At 42.7% G+C, this 15668-nt stretch overlaps 1 protein-coding gene across 4 annotated transcripts in view; it reads right to left on the bottom strand.

Moving 5' to 3' along the window:
* Window positions 1-13918, bottom strand: part of frmd4ba (FERM domain containing 4Ba) — a 37272-nt gene extending 23354 nt beyond the window's left edge. For 3 of the 4 annotated variants that reach the window (XM_026347450.1, XM_026347452.1, XM_026347451.1), the window contains exon 1: window positions 13630-13917. The gene's annotated coding sequence lies outside the window, so the exon portion shown is untranslated. Of the gene's footprint in view, window positions 1-13629 lie in introns of all 4 variants that reach the window. The other variant, XM_026347449.1, reaches the window with a different exon arrangement.
* Window positions 13919-15668: the final 1750 nt, after the last annotated feature.

The raw sequence follows: 15668 nt of genomic DNA, 5'->3' as shown, positions 1-15668 counted from the left end.
AACACTACAAAATGAACAAAGGCCCCTTAAGATGACAGTGATTTCAAGCTCACAGATAGCTACTCAATTTTATATTCACCTCCAGGATCTGTGCAATTCTAGTCTCTTCCTGATTGTCCTGCACTGTCGAAACACTCCCAATGAAGAATATATCCTTCACTGTGGATGTAGTGATACAGACTCACAGTGGTGCCAGTAAAAAAAACAAAAAAGTAGCATAATCTTATCATTGTTTTACAGGCTGACAGAGACCAGTGGTCTCAGTTGAGCTGAAGACAGGACCTGAGCTGAAGACAGGACCTGAGCTGAAGACAGGACCTGAGCTGAAGACAGGACCTGCGCTTCAGGACGAGGTCGGTGATGATAAAAGGAAAGGTCACGACTGTGTCAGGGAGGTCATCGCTCTGGAGCGTTATCATTATGGGTTCTTCACATGACCTTCAGCCGCTGACCTGCTCAGGATGAGCTGGGTTCACCGTGCACATCTGACCACTTCATCCATAATCTTTAGGAAACCACAAGCTAGGCTGACTAGTAATAAGAAGACACTGTAGAGGAATGTAACATCTACTTATGCAGAATTCAAGTTACAGTTTTATTTAGAGTTTAGAGAATTAGAGTATTTGCATCTTGTCCTACTTTATAAGACGACACTTTTTAAGCCACCGCATTTACTTTGTTTTAAACAGTTCTGCACATTTACTTCAGTCAAAGTTCTGAAGCCACTATTTTAATTCTCGACTACTTTTAAAGTCGTATAATAGCGTGATATGGAAAGGAAATCCTGCCTAACAAAGAAAGGGATCTGATTCTGATACTGATTCCGACACACGTTTTTTTCTGAGAACTCTTTTAAAGGAAATTAGAAACTCCAAAGTCTGTTTCAAGAGTTTTATGTGTTCTATGTACTTTTAAAATGGGTTTAGGAGGGGATTTAGTATTGTGACTAAAAAAATCCCTGTGATTTGAAAGAAACTGAGAAGAGTCTCACCTTGGTAAATGCCATGAAAAACACCCCACCGTATAGTAAATGTATAAGACTGATGCAAAATACACTTTCACGTGACAGTATGCTGGGAGCAAAAAGAGGATTCGATCACTTTCAAGTTTACAGAGCGGGTTTACCACACAGGCAGTGTTCAGGTGTTCCAGCAACAAAGTCGACTTTGAAAGTTCTCCTCTCGTTGAGCCAGACAGTGAGATCAAACGCCTGGTCATGCTGCTCTCTAATGACTGCCATATGTGCACAGAAAGAGACCATTGTTAAAAAAAACAAAAAAAAATCACGGCTTTGTGACTCACCAAGACGCAGTCGGTGCCTCCTCACAAACACACAAATAAACACATGCATATGCTAATAAACCAGATGAGAAAAATGACTGCTCCAATCAGGCCATTAAAATGTAATCAAAGAAATCCGTCTGGCACCAAGTAGTTGATCGCATTTGCTGTCAATAAAGCAATCAGGACATCTTCTCTTCCTTTTCACAAGAATCCTTAATGCTGTCATTGCTCAAGGAGCTGCCATACCTGGTAGCACTTTCCAATCCTGAACCAGGCTTCTAGGAAGCGTCGGCACGGCATCAGCCCCCGGTTGTACCACCTCCTCAGGGTCTGATGTGCCATGCTCCAGATGAACTGGCTGCTTGATGCCACCAGGTCTTCCATTCCATGCATGAGGCGCACAGCCATGGTTAGCTGCCTATTCCCCCTGACGGACAGTTTCTACTTCTACTAATGACGCCTCGCGGTTTTAGAACAAATGAAAGAGACGATCTACAGACCACTTTGTTTAGCTTCAGAGCAACAAGCTGAAAGGAGCATCTACACTCTAGAAAACACACACACACAAACACACACACACACACACACACAGAGTCTACTATGTCTCGACAGCTGATGTAATGTCAGTGAGAGTCGGCGCTCTGGAGAGACTGGAGCAGAATAGTGTGCCTCAGGCTTGGTCCTGGGCCCTGGTCCAAAACGCTGCCTCAGTGTGCAGGGGAGGGCAGGAGACAACTAGAAGGGCCCTGCTGCAGAGGCTCCATCTAACATGCACATAAACACACTTACACAAACGTAATAAACACGTACAAACCAGCTGGACACTGACCCTCTAAAGTCACAAATACTTCCTCTCTCTTTGACCCACAATAGTGCAATAAAAAAAAAAATCTGTCTTTTTTTTTTCTCCTTAGCATTAAAATTAAGTTGTACCAAAATAAGCATGTTCCATTTTCTTTTGGCAAATGACTTCATCTTTTATTTGATTGTTTAATTTCAGCATGTATTTCAACTTTTATTGTCTGAAAAAAGGGTGTGGGGATGGTCTGACACTTTGTCTGGGATGTGGGAGCAATTTCCTGAGGAGACCAGACGTCCACACCCATTTTATTCTGCAACAACACCAAAAATAATTGGTCCTGTTAGGACCCGAAAGAACGGTGGAACTGAGAGGGCAAAACTAAAAGCGAAACTGCATGAGAAAAACAATTTAGAAAGGCTTTGATGAGAAAGCGTGGACGATGTAGATGTGAAAGCACTCGTGACTCACTGCCAGAGACATCTTCCTTTGTACATCTGCAACTAATAACTAACTAATAAGCACATCCTGCACACAGGCCGTGCACCTGACTCAGATAAACAACACGGAGAATATTAAGAAAAGCAATACAGAAGAACAGGAGAGGTGGAACAGCTCTCAGTGGTGACTTGCTACAGTTCATCTGGAAACACTATGTTTGTTTATGTGCCCCCGGTTTCCAAGAATGCTTAAGTGTCCACGGTCAACATAATGCTGTTTTATTGAACACGACCGGCATAATTATCTCAGAGCAGACACACTGTGACCTGTGAGCCCATAGTAATAACACAGAGGACGGATGCAAACCTTAAAAAGGTAAGAGGAGCGGACCTATTTTCCTAAAATCATTCCTGAAATCATAGCAGGCAAAGTAAAAGTGAGTGATGCTGTTTTTTGCCTCATCAACTATAAATACTCTATGGAGGCCAATGGGGCGGCTCAGATAGGACATCCAGTTGCCAGTTGTAGAACTTAGTCACCCCATATTACACAAGCAAATAAACAAAATCTTAATTATCAGTCAACCATCCAATTGTTCTTGCTCATGCAGTTAATGCATATTAAGGCTGGAACATATAGTGGCAATAATGAGCAGTGGCAGATAGCTGTAATATTGAGCTCTCATTGAAAACAGGATTTAGTAATATCATTTACATTCTTATTAAGACACAAACAACGGTCTGACCAGATAGGTGATCAGGATTGGCAGTTAAATTATAGTAAAATTATAATGTTTCTGTTACCACCTTTAAGATATAATGTCATAATCAGGAGCTTTAGAGGTCTTTGCAGGCCGCTGTGCCAACTTCAGACAGAGCTGGGCTCAACGGGCTGGTGTTTTTCCTCTGTTCCAGCCTACATAATGCAGGAAGCGAAGCTAAGCAGCTGCTGGCTAAAGCTTTATATTTACTGTAAAGACAGGAGAGTGTTGTCTTATCAACTAACTCTTGGCAAGTTTCTTTTCCACTACGGAAAATGAGCTCTCTATGATAAGCAGTGACTTTCTGTTTAATAATGCCTCTTTTGTCAAATGCAATAGTCATTTTAAGCCTCTTAACATTAGTGGATGTTGTTTGGATTAATTAAAAGTTTAAATGTAAATTTCAAATGTCAAAATAATTATGCAAACAGTTTAATCAGAAAAATAACTACTGTCCCCGAATCCACAGGGACAATTTCATTTCTTGTCATTTTGCAAACCTTGTCCTAACAGGATTTATTGCTATTGATGCTGTAATCCAGCATTACATAAATCAGATGGATCTATTCCTGCTGGGCAGAATTCATCATCGGAGATCTGTTCTGAAGGTAAAAAAGCGCCACAACCATGATAAACATGGACAGACATGTGAGGCAACAGCTGCGCGGAGTGACAGCCAGCAACACAGCCAAACATATGGTGGACATAAACCACTACTGATCACGCACATGATGGCCACGTGTGGAAGAGAGGACAGCGTGTTCTGGTCCAAATAATGTTAATAAATGCAGGGCTTTAGATGCACTGGAAGCATTTTTTAATTAATTTTTTTTTTTTTTTTTTTGAGGGGGGGGGGTCAGTCATTTTGATAAAAAGGTTGGAAAACTACAAAATAAAAAAATAAAAATGCACTCAGAGGAGGTTATTTTTCAGTGCAGGTATTGTGTCTGAAAGCCACACACACACGCAATTGTTGAGAAACGAGGAATGTCTGCCTGCAGGCGGCAGATAATCCCATCTCCATGCTCCATACGATTTTAGTGGTTTGAAGCTTTAAGAAGAGGCGACAAGCTCAGTGATGTCTGGGAGGCTATACTTAAGGAGGACATCCCAGGGGGAAACTAACTGCCTGTGCATCTGCATGATCCTCCATTTACAAGTGTCCATGCCTCACTAGCAGCAATTTCCCTAATAATATACTCTGTTGTATGTATGCAATTAACATAAACTTCATTAACAGTTTTTTTTCCTATTTGGGGGATGTGGATCAAACTATAAACACAACATCTTTTCACCAGCAGCATCTTTTACCTGATTAACTTTAAATGGCCTCCACCTCTCCCTGTTTCCAGCCTTGCACCATGGCTACAAACACCATGACCTCACACCACGGTCCGTTCATTACCCTCTCTGATGTCACTCTAGTGTCACTCGATCGAGTCATGCACTGCACACAAGACCCTGCTCATTTAAAGGCTCATTCTTTTCGAGCTGTTGTTATACTTTCTCCCTCAGGCGGACTACAATCGGTCGTTGTGGAAGTGCAGCGGTGGCTGACACGCTTGGCGTTCACGCTGCAATGCCCCTTTATAGCCAGCAGATGGGGAAATCGAGAGCTACACACCCTTGGGGGACAAAAAGAGGAAACAACATTTAGTGCTGCAAATTGTGTGGTAAATTATGCTGTCTTGGGGATTTTCCAATTACCTTTATGCCCATGCCATGCCCTTTCTTCTAATACAAGGGCCTCATTTCAGTTGATGCCTGCATTGAAAGTTTAATATGAATATAGACATGCTGTTACAGTTTAGCCTCTGCTCAGTTCAGTCTCAGAAGTTCAATATTAATAGGCTTGAGAATCTTTTGAGAATACAAGGTAGGGCATGACAGGGGCAGATGGGCTCCCAAGATCGTCACAGTTCCCTGTCCCCAGGCTCATTTCAACATGGGATGGCAATTACCACGTACAGTAAGTGGTAGATTAATTGTCTAAAAGGGGAAAGCCACTGAGTGAACATAACAGAGCCTTAGTGGGGCAGGCAAACAGCTGTCATCCACCCGGGCCTTCAGCTGACAAGCTTTGCCACATACTGAGACTGCAGCTGACATGCTGAATGAAAGACATTCTGCACAGTATGCCTGACACACCGCATAGCACACACACACACACATGCGAGGGTGGTTAACTTATAATGTCTTTGCCCTCATAGGACCTTGCCCAAACACTTATCGAGCTTCCCAACTGTCACTCAGAAATTAGAAATGGAGCAGGTGGACACAGCTGTAAAGAATCATGATATTCAACAGGACGATGATCTGTAGTCGTAAATCATACATGAATAGCTTAAGTTCATAATATGTGAAATAGGGCCATCGTTAGTCATGCAGAGTACGCCCCACCTTTTAATGCATTTTGCTACTGACAGTCTCACATAGGCGCAAATGAAATATCCTGTATTCTCTTTTACATTTCCATTTTTGGCTTTATCCTAAAAAAACAAATGCTTTAAAAAAACAACAAAGTAATTCCAGTTTTTAAGTTTTTAACATGTCTTTATCCATCTTCACTGAAATTGTCACCACATCTGTTTAAAAAAACCATAAGGCATCCTAATTACACGCAATTAACACCATGTGACAAAGCTCCATTTGGCAAATGAATAGTGAGACAGAAGAGCTTTTTGTGTGTGTTTAGGCGGTACAGTCAAGCCCGGCTTTGTGTGGCTAGGCAGGGGGTAGCAAAAGAAAAGCAGGCAGGGAAAGAAGCGAGAGCCTAGGGCTTCAGGCTGCCACCATCCACCTATCGGCTTGTCGGCTGCATCTGGGGATTTGAGGCCAGCACCACTCGCTGTGTGGGATGGTGCTCAGGGGCACGCTGGAGGCCACAGGCCACAACGAATCATGTGTGTGTATAACCCAGATGCTATGAAGTAGAGGAGGTCAGAGTAAGGGAAGCAGGTGGGGGGCAGAGGACACAGTGTCAGCCAGCAGCCCCACACTGTCTGCTGTCACAAAATCTTGCCCAAGGGACTGTGTGTTGCCCAGATTTGCCAAGACATTTCTTAGAAGGAACACAAAGAGCCTTGTGTCATTAGATTTCAATATAACAGCCAAGGGATGGAAAATATGAATGGCCACTGTGGGCATCTCCACAAGCACCTAAATGAAACAAAGACAAATCAAGAGAGATGAAACAGAGCAGGGGGAGGGGAAGGAGACACCACTAGAGAGGAGCTGTAATGAGCACGGAGGCAGCAGAGGAGGTAAAATGATTGCAAAGTCGGGAAGAAGACAGAATAATTTTGAACTGTTTGTCTGAGGGGCAAGGATGAAATGATATGAAGAGGGTTTTCAAATCAAAAGAGAATTTTGAAAAAGCACCTGTTAAGGTAGGCTCCTATTCATCCATTAGCTGAAGGATCACAGAGGTGGAGAGCGAGCTTTGGATGCTTCATCACTGGAGGCAACACTGCTAATCACTATTTTATGACTGTCAAGCAACAAACCAATATAATTCCCTCATCGTTTGCCGTGGATGACAACAGCACAGCATTTCATTCAGAGCTATGCTGGGAATTCCAAAAGCCTTGTACACGAATTACAACCCTTAAAGGCAAATTATAAATGCATTAAGACCATCATCTGTTCAGTTTCCATCCACAATTGTGAGGAATGCTCAGGGGAGAGTGTGAAGAAACAGAAAATTCAGTTTCTAAAAGCTAAAAACTGAACTCAACTTTCAGCTAAGGCCACACGGCTGCTTTGCAAGCTTGTACTTGAGCTGAAATGCTGACACGAGCATTCGAATATGCTCAAATGACAACATCTCAGCATGCTAACAAAGTGATGGGAATGTCAGGATTTGGTCATAAAGCAAACTACTGGAAAAAAAAAGAAAATTTGACCAGATTAAAAGTTAAAGGAACATCAGCAAGTCTAATAGCTGTAATGCTGAGTACAACCAGGATACAGTATGTGTTTCGCTTCACCATCCTGTCAGTGATGCTCACTTTCATTTCTGATATGTTGCGTGTTACCTCTTGGTGTGAAATTTTAGAACTGGGAGGATAATGTGACGCCTGTTCCCTATTTTAGCCTGTTTGAATCTGATACAAAAAAAAAAAGTGCCCTGAGCTATGAACTCTAAAACCTTTCCCAAGAGTTATAGTTCTCAATTAAACTAACACCATATATTGCACATACAGTAATAGATTATATACAGTAATGAGACCCTCTGGCTCATCACTCTCAATCCAATTTACTAACTAGATAATCAGAACAGTTATGTACTCTAGGCCTATCGGGTCAGACTACTCAGGTCTGACACGAGAAAAAAACCTCTATTCCAAAAATACAAAAGCTCTCGGCTCTGTCGGAGGGATTTCAAGAGGTGCTGTGATTTGAAGAGAGGGTGAGTTCGCCAGGAGTCAAATGAGAATTTATAAGTAGGTAGAGCTCGTGGAGCACAGAGGCTCTAAACAGAGCATCTGTTCCTGCTTTTCTGCTGCTTTAATTCAGCACTTTTACTGTTTACACCATCGCATACTGTGTTCCTGAAATAGCCCCTGCTCAGATAGAAAACATGTCTCGTTGCCTTTCAATATTTCAGTGGCAAGCAAAGTTTTCAACTGTGCAAATATCCTCCGAGTTGCCGTAGAGACAGCGTTGTCTTATTACAGATGCTCCTTGATAATAGCTCCACTCTAATTTGAGGCTGTCTGCATCCAGATCATTGTTACGCACATGGACTGCGAAAGCTGTATCAGGGAGGAATTAGTGTTACCAAGGGACGTCTGTAATTTCATTTCAACCCGCCACATGGATCATCAGTCATCTGGACCGTTAAATAAATTACACAGGGATTCATACTAATCGAGGAACGTGACACATGTCAACTACAGTGCAACGGGAAAGCTAATGTTTTATCTAAACAACATTCACAGCAGCAAACATAAATATTTCAGTTTTCTGCAATGCCCTAAATTGTTCTGAAGTAATAACCCATTTAACACTTAGACACTTGGCATGAAGTGGAGATTCTTCTTTTCATACTAAGTATAGTAACCATTCAGCTGCCCAATCTGTCTGTGTAGAGCTGCGAATGTTTTCCGAAATATATTTTTAAAATGCCCCTCAGTAGCAGTCAAACAAACAAACAAACAAAAAACACTTCCAGCATAATAAATTTATGATATCAAGCTGAAAAAAAAAAGTCTTCACACTGCAAAAGCTGAAGCTGTAAAAATCAATGACTCAATTACCCCTTTCAGCACTACTATCAAGTAAACATTTCCAAACTCAAGTCCAGGTTTGGAAAGTAAACCTCAATGTATTTGCACATATGCTAACACCACCATTCATTTTCTCCCCGGCCTTGTCAGCCGCTGCCTTCCCCTGGGGGATACAGTATTGTCTTTCCTCCCAGCATGCTTGACACCTGTTACAACTCTGCCCTGCTCACCATCTCCATATCAGCTTTCTATCAGAGTCCAGGCCACCGTCCACGCTTGACATCGTTCATTTCTACTCACGAACTATGATTAAAAGGGATAATGTTGCTGGTGGACCCCTTAAATTGTTGTCTTGAGAGGGCTTGCTCTGCTAAATATGACCGATCCGGCTATATGAGACGCTGCTGGGACAATAGGGCGCAGTAGGTGAAAGGGTATACACACACTTGTATACAGATTCATGAATTTCAAAAGGAAGTAGCCAAGCCTCTCAGCAGCACAATGCCACCTCGAAAAGACTTCGGGATCAAAGACAACGTTCCTATTGAATTACAGGGTTTCCTGTAACATGGTTTCCTCGTTATTGTGTCGCCACACACCTACGTCTTTCCTCCGTGTTACTACTGACATGCAGTCTCTCCCCACAGCTTTCTGTCTCTGTCACAGAGCTCTTGTGGCCTGTCTGAGTGGACCAGCGGGGCGCTTGGTTTCGGTCCACGGGGCAGCTGATAATGACTCCCCCTCCTCCTCTGTCCCCCTCCTTACCCCAAAGCTGCAGCGGTGAAGGTGACTGCAGCTGGATGATTTCTTTCTTTCTAAGCTGCAGGGGCTATGACTTGGAGGGCGAGTGGGATCTGGGATGTATGTTAGTGCGCTCTGTGCGGAGGTGTTAGTTTCCAGTGTTAATGAGGAGGCTCACATAACACTCCATTAATGATGAGCAGTAGTGGCTGAGCCCCTAAACAGCCACTCTCTATTGTCCGCCAGGAAGGACCATCATGGCAGCAGAACTTTAAATCCACTTACACTACAACCCAAATTATCCAACTAGTAGTAATCTAGTGCAACATCTGAACAGTAAATTACTGCTGGGAGGATGACGAGGAGCATCCCGTACTCACAGAAATCTCCACCTTGTCTCCTTGTTGTTCCTCCATCCCCGTTGGCACTATATGTGTGAAACACTCACATGGGGCTTTAAGCATTGAGTAGTATCGATCCGAGGCTGTGGGGTACGTTTGCCGTGAAAGCACTGTTGTTTGTGTGTATTTTTTTTTTCTTTTACTTCTGCATTTGTGCCTGAAAGGGTAAAACTATAAAAAAAAAGAAAAAAGATGCACTCTAAATCATCACCTCACAGCTCTCCCACTGCGTACGAGTGTGTGTGAGAGACAGCGTGAGCACGTGATCAGTGTAGTGTGCATAAGAGGAAAATAGGAAGAAAGAAAGGGATGGATGAATGGATGGATAGAGAGAGAGAAGCGCACAAGCAGCCATAATTACAGGGAAGACCACACCTCCCACCATTTCTCCTAGGCAAGCCAACAGCAGCGCAGACGGAGAGAAAGGTGAGAGAGGGTTCTGCTTTGTTGTTATTTTCATTTTCTCAGCCTCACAGCGATTGCATCCCAGTCTGAGAGACACATGAGGAGGAGGGAGACACAAACAAAACGGGGGGGGGGGGGGGGGGGGTGGGGGGGTGGGGGGGTGTTCTATTCTGGTGGTGTAACGCTGCACGGATGTGTTGAGTTCAAGGCCCCCTCCACTGCCGCAGGTTGTGCCTGAACTCACCATGAGGAAGGTGCTTCCATTTTGGATTCGGTACCAGATCTACATCCCACCTAACCACCTATGTGGTAGAATACACTATTTTGATTTTAGAAGATGCACCTGCAACAGAATTTACTATTAGAATTTAAACAATGATTAATTTATCAGAATTATAAATAAAGGTTTCCCAGAACAACAATATATCTGTACCACTGACACTCAGCTTAATCTCTCAAAATGTGACCTTAGCACCGTAACAGTCTTGGGTTTCGAAACTTTTGACCTCTACATAAAGAAGTATTAAATAAATAACTGCATTACATTGTTACAAATGTCTGTGGAGAGACTACAACACATGCAGAGTGTATTTAATGTCATTAAATACAGTAGATTATCTGTGCTTTTCAACAAGGTTTCCTTCCACTCGAGTTGACCCTCGATGTTCTGGTTTCACTTTGCCTCCATATTGACAGGATGCAACACAGGATCTTTCAAATATCCTTTGTGAATAATATTGTTCCTTTATGCAGGTTGAAATTTTGCGTTAAAAATTGTTTCGAGTTATATTTGTACTGTTCTGCTTTACTAACCGCTCTGTAATTTTTTTTGTGCAGCAATCCATTTGCACCTGCATGAACCACCATTTGCTGAGCCTAACTGCTATATGTGAACATCTTGGTCAGACACCACAAATAAAGGCTGCTATTGGAAAGTAAAACATTCCTAGGCTACTTGCTCATACTGTTCTCTTTGTGAAGTATCACACAATGACTGTTTCACTTAATTAGTAAAGGTGGTTGAACTTGTATTAGCCAAGCATTGTTGGATTATGATTAATTTCCTACTATTTTCTTTATTCCCCTGGGACTTGGGGCTTTTACTGAAAACGCCTGAGTCAATAACCACCGATCCACATGGCTAACCTATAAATCCATCCTTGTGTCCATTCTTTAAATAAATTATACGGAACTAGGCTTGGACATACATAATGTTCAAGTGTCTGACCTTGAAACAAATTGAAGCTTGTTTTAATGCAGTCTCTTTCATCTAAATGATATGGAAACCAGCTCCCATGAGAATTCCCAACCAGCTGAGAGTTACTCCTCGGGGCTGACGCTAGTGTTTTCTGCTGTTATCTGAAGGGAAATAAACAGAGCAACTAAACTGTGAACACCAGTATTCCCTGTAGACCCACATTAGACCCACAAATCCCGGAAAAATCAAACTACAGACAACAGTGGTTTTGTCTTCTAAAGCTCTTCGCGGCATGATGCACAAATGGCACATTTTGAAAGTCACAGTGTGCAATGGGATGTTTCGCAAAGTCTGCGTTTTGCATGTGAAACTGAGGTCCAGACTCTTTGTTTTATGCAGGATGTCCTGTCTGCGCGGACGGAGGAGACGTGAACCGAGAAAAAGAGATGTAGCGTCTGCAGACTGCTGAGCTGGTTCACAGCCAGTGAGGAACAGATTCCTGTTGACACAACTTTCAGTGTGAACTATGTTTGCAGTGATTATGTTACAGATGGCACTAGAAGCACTGGGGGCATTTACAGCAAACACAGGGGAACTGGGACAGCTAAATACGACTATTTTTGGTCGGAGGTTTTACTTAAACAAGCACTGGGCATCTGAATTGATTTCCACTGTTAAGCTTATAGATTGCAGCTGACCCACAAACACATTAACCAGAAAACACTCCATTGTCTGACCCTGAATTAGGCCTCCAGCATAATTCTGGCCTGTTTATCTATATTAAAGAGTTAATCCTCAATAGCCATGCTTTTTGTTTAATCTGACAACAGCTCAACACTCACACTTGTATCACCTGTTCACCAAGCCTTACACAAGGTTTTAACTCTATACTCATTCAGTTAGCTTCTTTTTATTATTAATAATAGGACACCCCACAGAGGTGTCGATTACTCAAAGTACTATTTTGATCGCAGGACTTTTACTTAGAACTGGATGTTTTCAAGTACTTCCTTTTACAAATCATTTTCGGTTTACTCATCCCGCGGAGACTCAACCCATGAATAACAATCCTGTGTTATCATATTATTAATTCTGTCTCCTGAGGCCTTTGTGTGTGTTTTGAAGGTTTAAGACAATAACCCTGATGATTTCATCAGATTCCATCACTTGCATGTGGTGACACTGCCCCCCTTCCGCGCTTTAATCGACAGTCTGATCATTCTGAGTCGAGGAGATCCGTTGTCAGAACCAGTCCGGCAGGAACTTGTTGTCAAGACGAAGTGTTGAACGTCATGAGCCTGCATAACAACGGTATCACATAACATTACTGACAAATGCTGTCATTCAGACTTGTGCAGGGAGCCATATAATGACGGTGTGTGGGAAAGAAAGAGAAACTCCTGATGAGGAACTTTTAACACAAAACATGGACTCAGGTGAGATGTGGTGTGAACACATCGTCAGCTCAAGTCACACTGGATGTGTTGATTAACCTGCTCTACCCTTTCAAAGTATGTCTTGTGTATGAATATGACTGTTGCTGGCACCTGATTGGCAAATTCCCCTTATCTGTGCCGTGCTGAGCAGCAGAGGGTGGAATATTCTGGGACTGTAAATGGCTTTATTGAGTTGGAAGCGCTGACCCCATTAAAACCAGCTGAACGCCCTCGACTAAAGTCAACACAAAGCAGCGCTGCCTTTGCAGTTTGCCTGCGTGTGTGTGCGTCCAAATGAGAGTAAGAGAAAGAGAGGCGGCACATGTTGCTCACGAGGCCCAAATTCAATATAGCCAGTCACCTATGCAAACCAGGCCTGCCAGCCTCTGTTTTTTCATGAGGTGACACAAGACCTATACAGGATATCACATGCCTGCCTGTCCATTGTTTGTTTTGCCCAGGAAACAGGATATTCACACAGAAAGGAGAGCTGAGTTGACCATAGTGCCAGAGAAGAAAGAAAAGTCACTTTTACATTGTGCAGAAGTAAACAGGTCCTTATTAGTCTCCCATCCTTTCTGTTAGAGGTGCAGCACAGGTAGCCTGTTTACACCCAACAGAGGTCAGGTATAACACATGGAGCCTACTACAGACTGAGTTTTACCAAAAGCATCCACCTGAACTCAAGCACAGCTGATGAAAGTATATATTGTGCGCACAGAAAGAGCGCATAAAATGGCCTTTAAAGCATGCAGCCAATGTCAATTTCCGTTTAAAGTACTACATGAGTGCAAAGTGCGCAAGTTATTCAAATGTAATGTAATAAAAACGAACCGTGCAGCTGCCAGAAAGGCTCTTACAGGTGATCACGAACTGCTCCCAGTTAAACTGGTGCGTTTTTTTTTTTTCGCCTGTGTCTGAAACGGTTCTCACCGTGCGCCTTTTGTTGTGGTTCTCTCACTCCCCGCGTATTGTCTGTCTCAGCCGGCTCCGGTCACTCAGATGTAAGGCTGGATCCACGTCCTCCTCTCAAAAAACCCGACACACACACACACACACACACACAGGTTCAGATAATGTTAGCAGAACGAATCAAGACTCGGTTCTGTAAAGTTCGGCGATCGGACTGAAGAGTCCAGGAAGGGAAGCTGCCATAATAAGCTCGTCTCCACCACTCCACACAGTCACTCAGTGCCATCCATTCACGCCTCCCCGCCTCCTCCTCCTCCTCCTCTGCTCCGCTGCCTTCCACAGACCGACGATGGGACAGATGAATTTCCCTCTGCCTCCGTGCGAGCGCACGGCTGTTGGCCAATGGAGGAGCGCTCTCTGCTGCGTAAACGCGTAATTGACGCTCGGCGGAGATCAGATCCATTGAGAGCAGCATAAAACGAGCATTCTCTTTTTGTGTAACCAAATGGATCACACAAAAGAAGGAAGACTGTTTGCAAAATAGAATCTTTTATCTCGACCTTCCCCCTTTACACAAAAACACAGTTTATAGTTTTAGTTTTAGGTTATAACATGAATATAACCAGTTGTTAAGGAGGCATTTAGGGTTAATACACAAGTCACACATTTGATTTCCATTGTCATTAGCTTTAAATATTGTTAAAGCAGCTGACAGGAATTTATAATAATTATATTATAATATTATAATAATTTGTAATGAACTAACAGTTTAGATTTTACTTATATAACTATGTTAACGTTACTTAAACGTCCCATTTAAAGAAAGCATTTATGGTGGAAACTGTGTCTTGTATAACATAATACATTATTTAAAAAAAAGTAGTAAAATGACAAAGGTTTAAATTTTATTCCAATTTGCAGACACTCACAAACATGTGACTGACAGCTGAGTCTATTTAATATCATGAGTTAAATGAACATGTTTTCCTCAGGCTCAATTAACATTACACATATCTATCTATCTATCTATCTATCTATCTATCTATCTATCTATCTATCTATCTATCTATCTATCTATCTATCTATCTATCTATCTATCTATCTATCTATCGAGTGCTACATGCATGTAGTTGGCATGTTTGTTGGCACATGATACAACTTTTTAGAGATTTTCCAGTGACTACACTCTAAGGGGAAGGAAAGGAGTGCCACAGTGTTGTTGCTTCATGACAGGCTCAACAATGGAAAAGCCCAGTAATAAAGCAAAAGCAAGGAAATGGGAGGGATCGTGATCCAGCTGAACTGAGCGTCAGGGCAGCTACGAGGTTCGATGTTCCCTCAGCCAGCTCAGCTGTGCGTGCACGCAGAGAAGAGGACAAAAAAGGGGGGAAAACAAAAGATGAGTTTTCATGTCTAGGCAAAGGCCAAGTGTGTTACTGGAGCAAAACACTTTCCTCGAAGCCTAAATGAGTCACCCTAGGGACAGCCCCCATCCCCCTCCCCTATTTGTGAGGATTTCTGCAAGCTCGTGATTAGGCTCACCCCAGTGCCATGTGTGCACCAAATGCCCCCACTCCTTCCCCCCCCCCCTTTGCACATCAAATCTCTGCAAAGCTCAGCTCCTATTAAGATTAGCCCACTAGTGATTGTTCTGATGACTCTAAGCATAAAAAACACTATATTAGGATAATGGGAAGGCAGCATGCAAAAATACACTAATTAGAAAATCTAATTTTAGTAATTTTATTCAATCAAAATAAACAAATCCACATTTTTGTATTCAAAGTGAAACAGCTCAGTATGCTGGAGGATGAATTTTAAAGAGATAACGTTGTGCACATGGAGCAGATGTTAACATGGAGAGGTCTGCCTGGCCCCCAACCGACATACTGTCCCACAGTCATTGGCCCATTGTCAATGTGCATCCTGTCTTCTGAGTGTTCAGTTGCATATTGCCCCTACCCCCTCCAGGACCGATTAACTCTGCCCCCCTACCATCAGCCTTGACCTTGATGATCTGGTAATGTCATCTTCCTTTGTGCTTTGACAGACGTAGGCTC

Source organism: Anabas testudineus, chromosome 5 (genome assembly GCF_900324465.2).
Source record: "Anabas testudineus chromosome 5, fAnaTes1.2, whole genome shotgun sequence".
Classification (NCBI taxonomy): Eukaryota; Metazoa; Chordata; class Actinopteri; order Anabantiformes; family Anabantidae; genus Anabas; species Anabas testudineus.
Note: the sequence above shows the minus strand (reverse complement) of the source record. Positions and strands in the feature narration are given on the sequence as shown.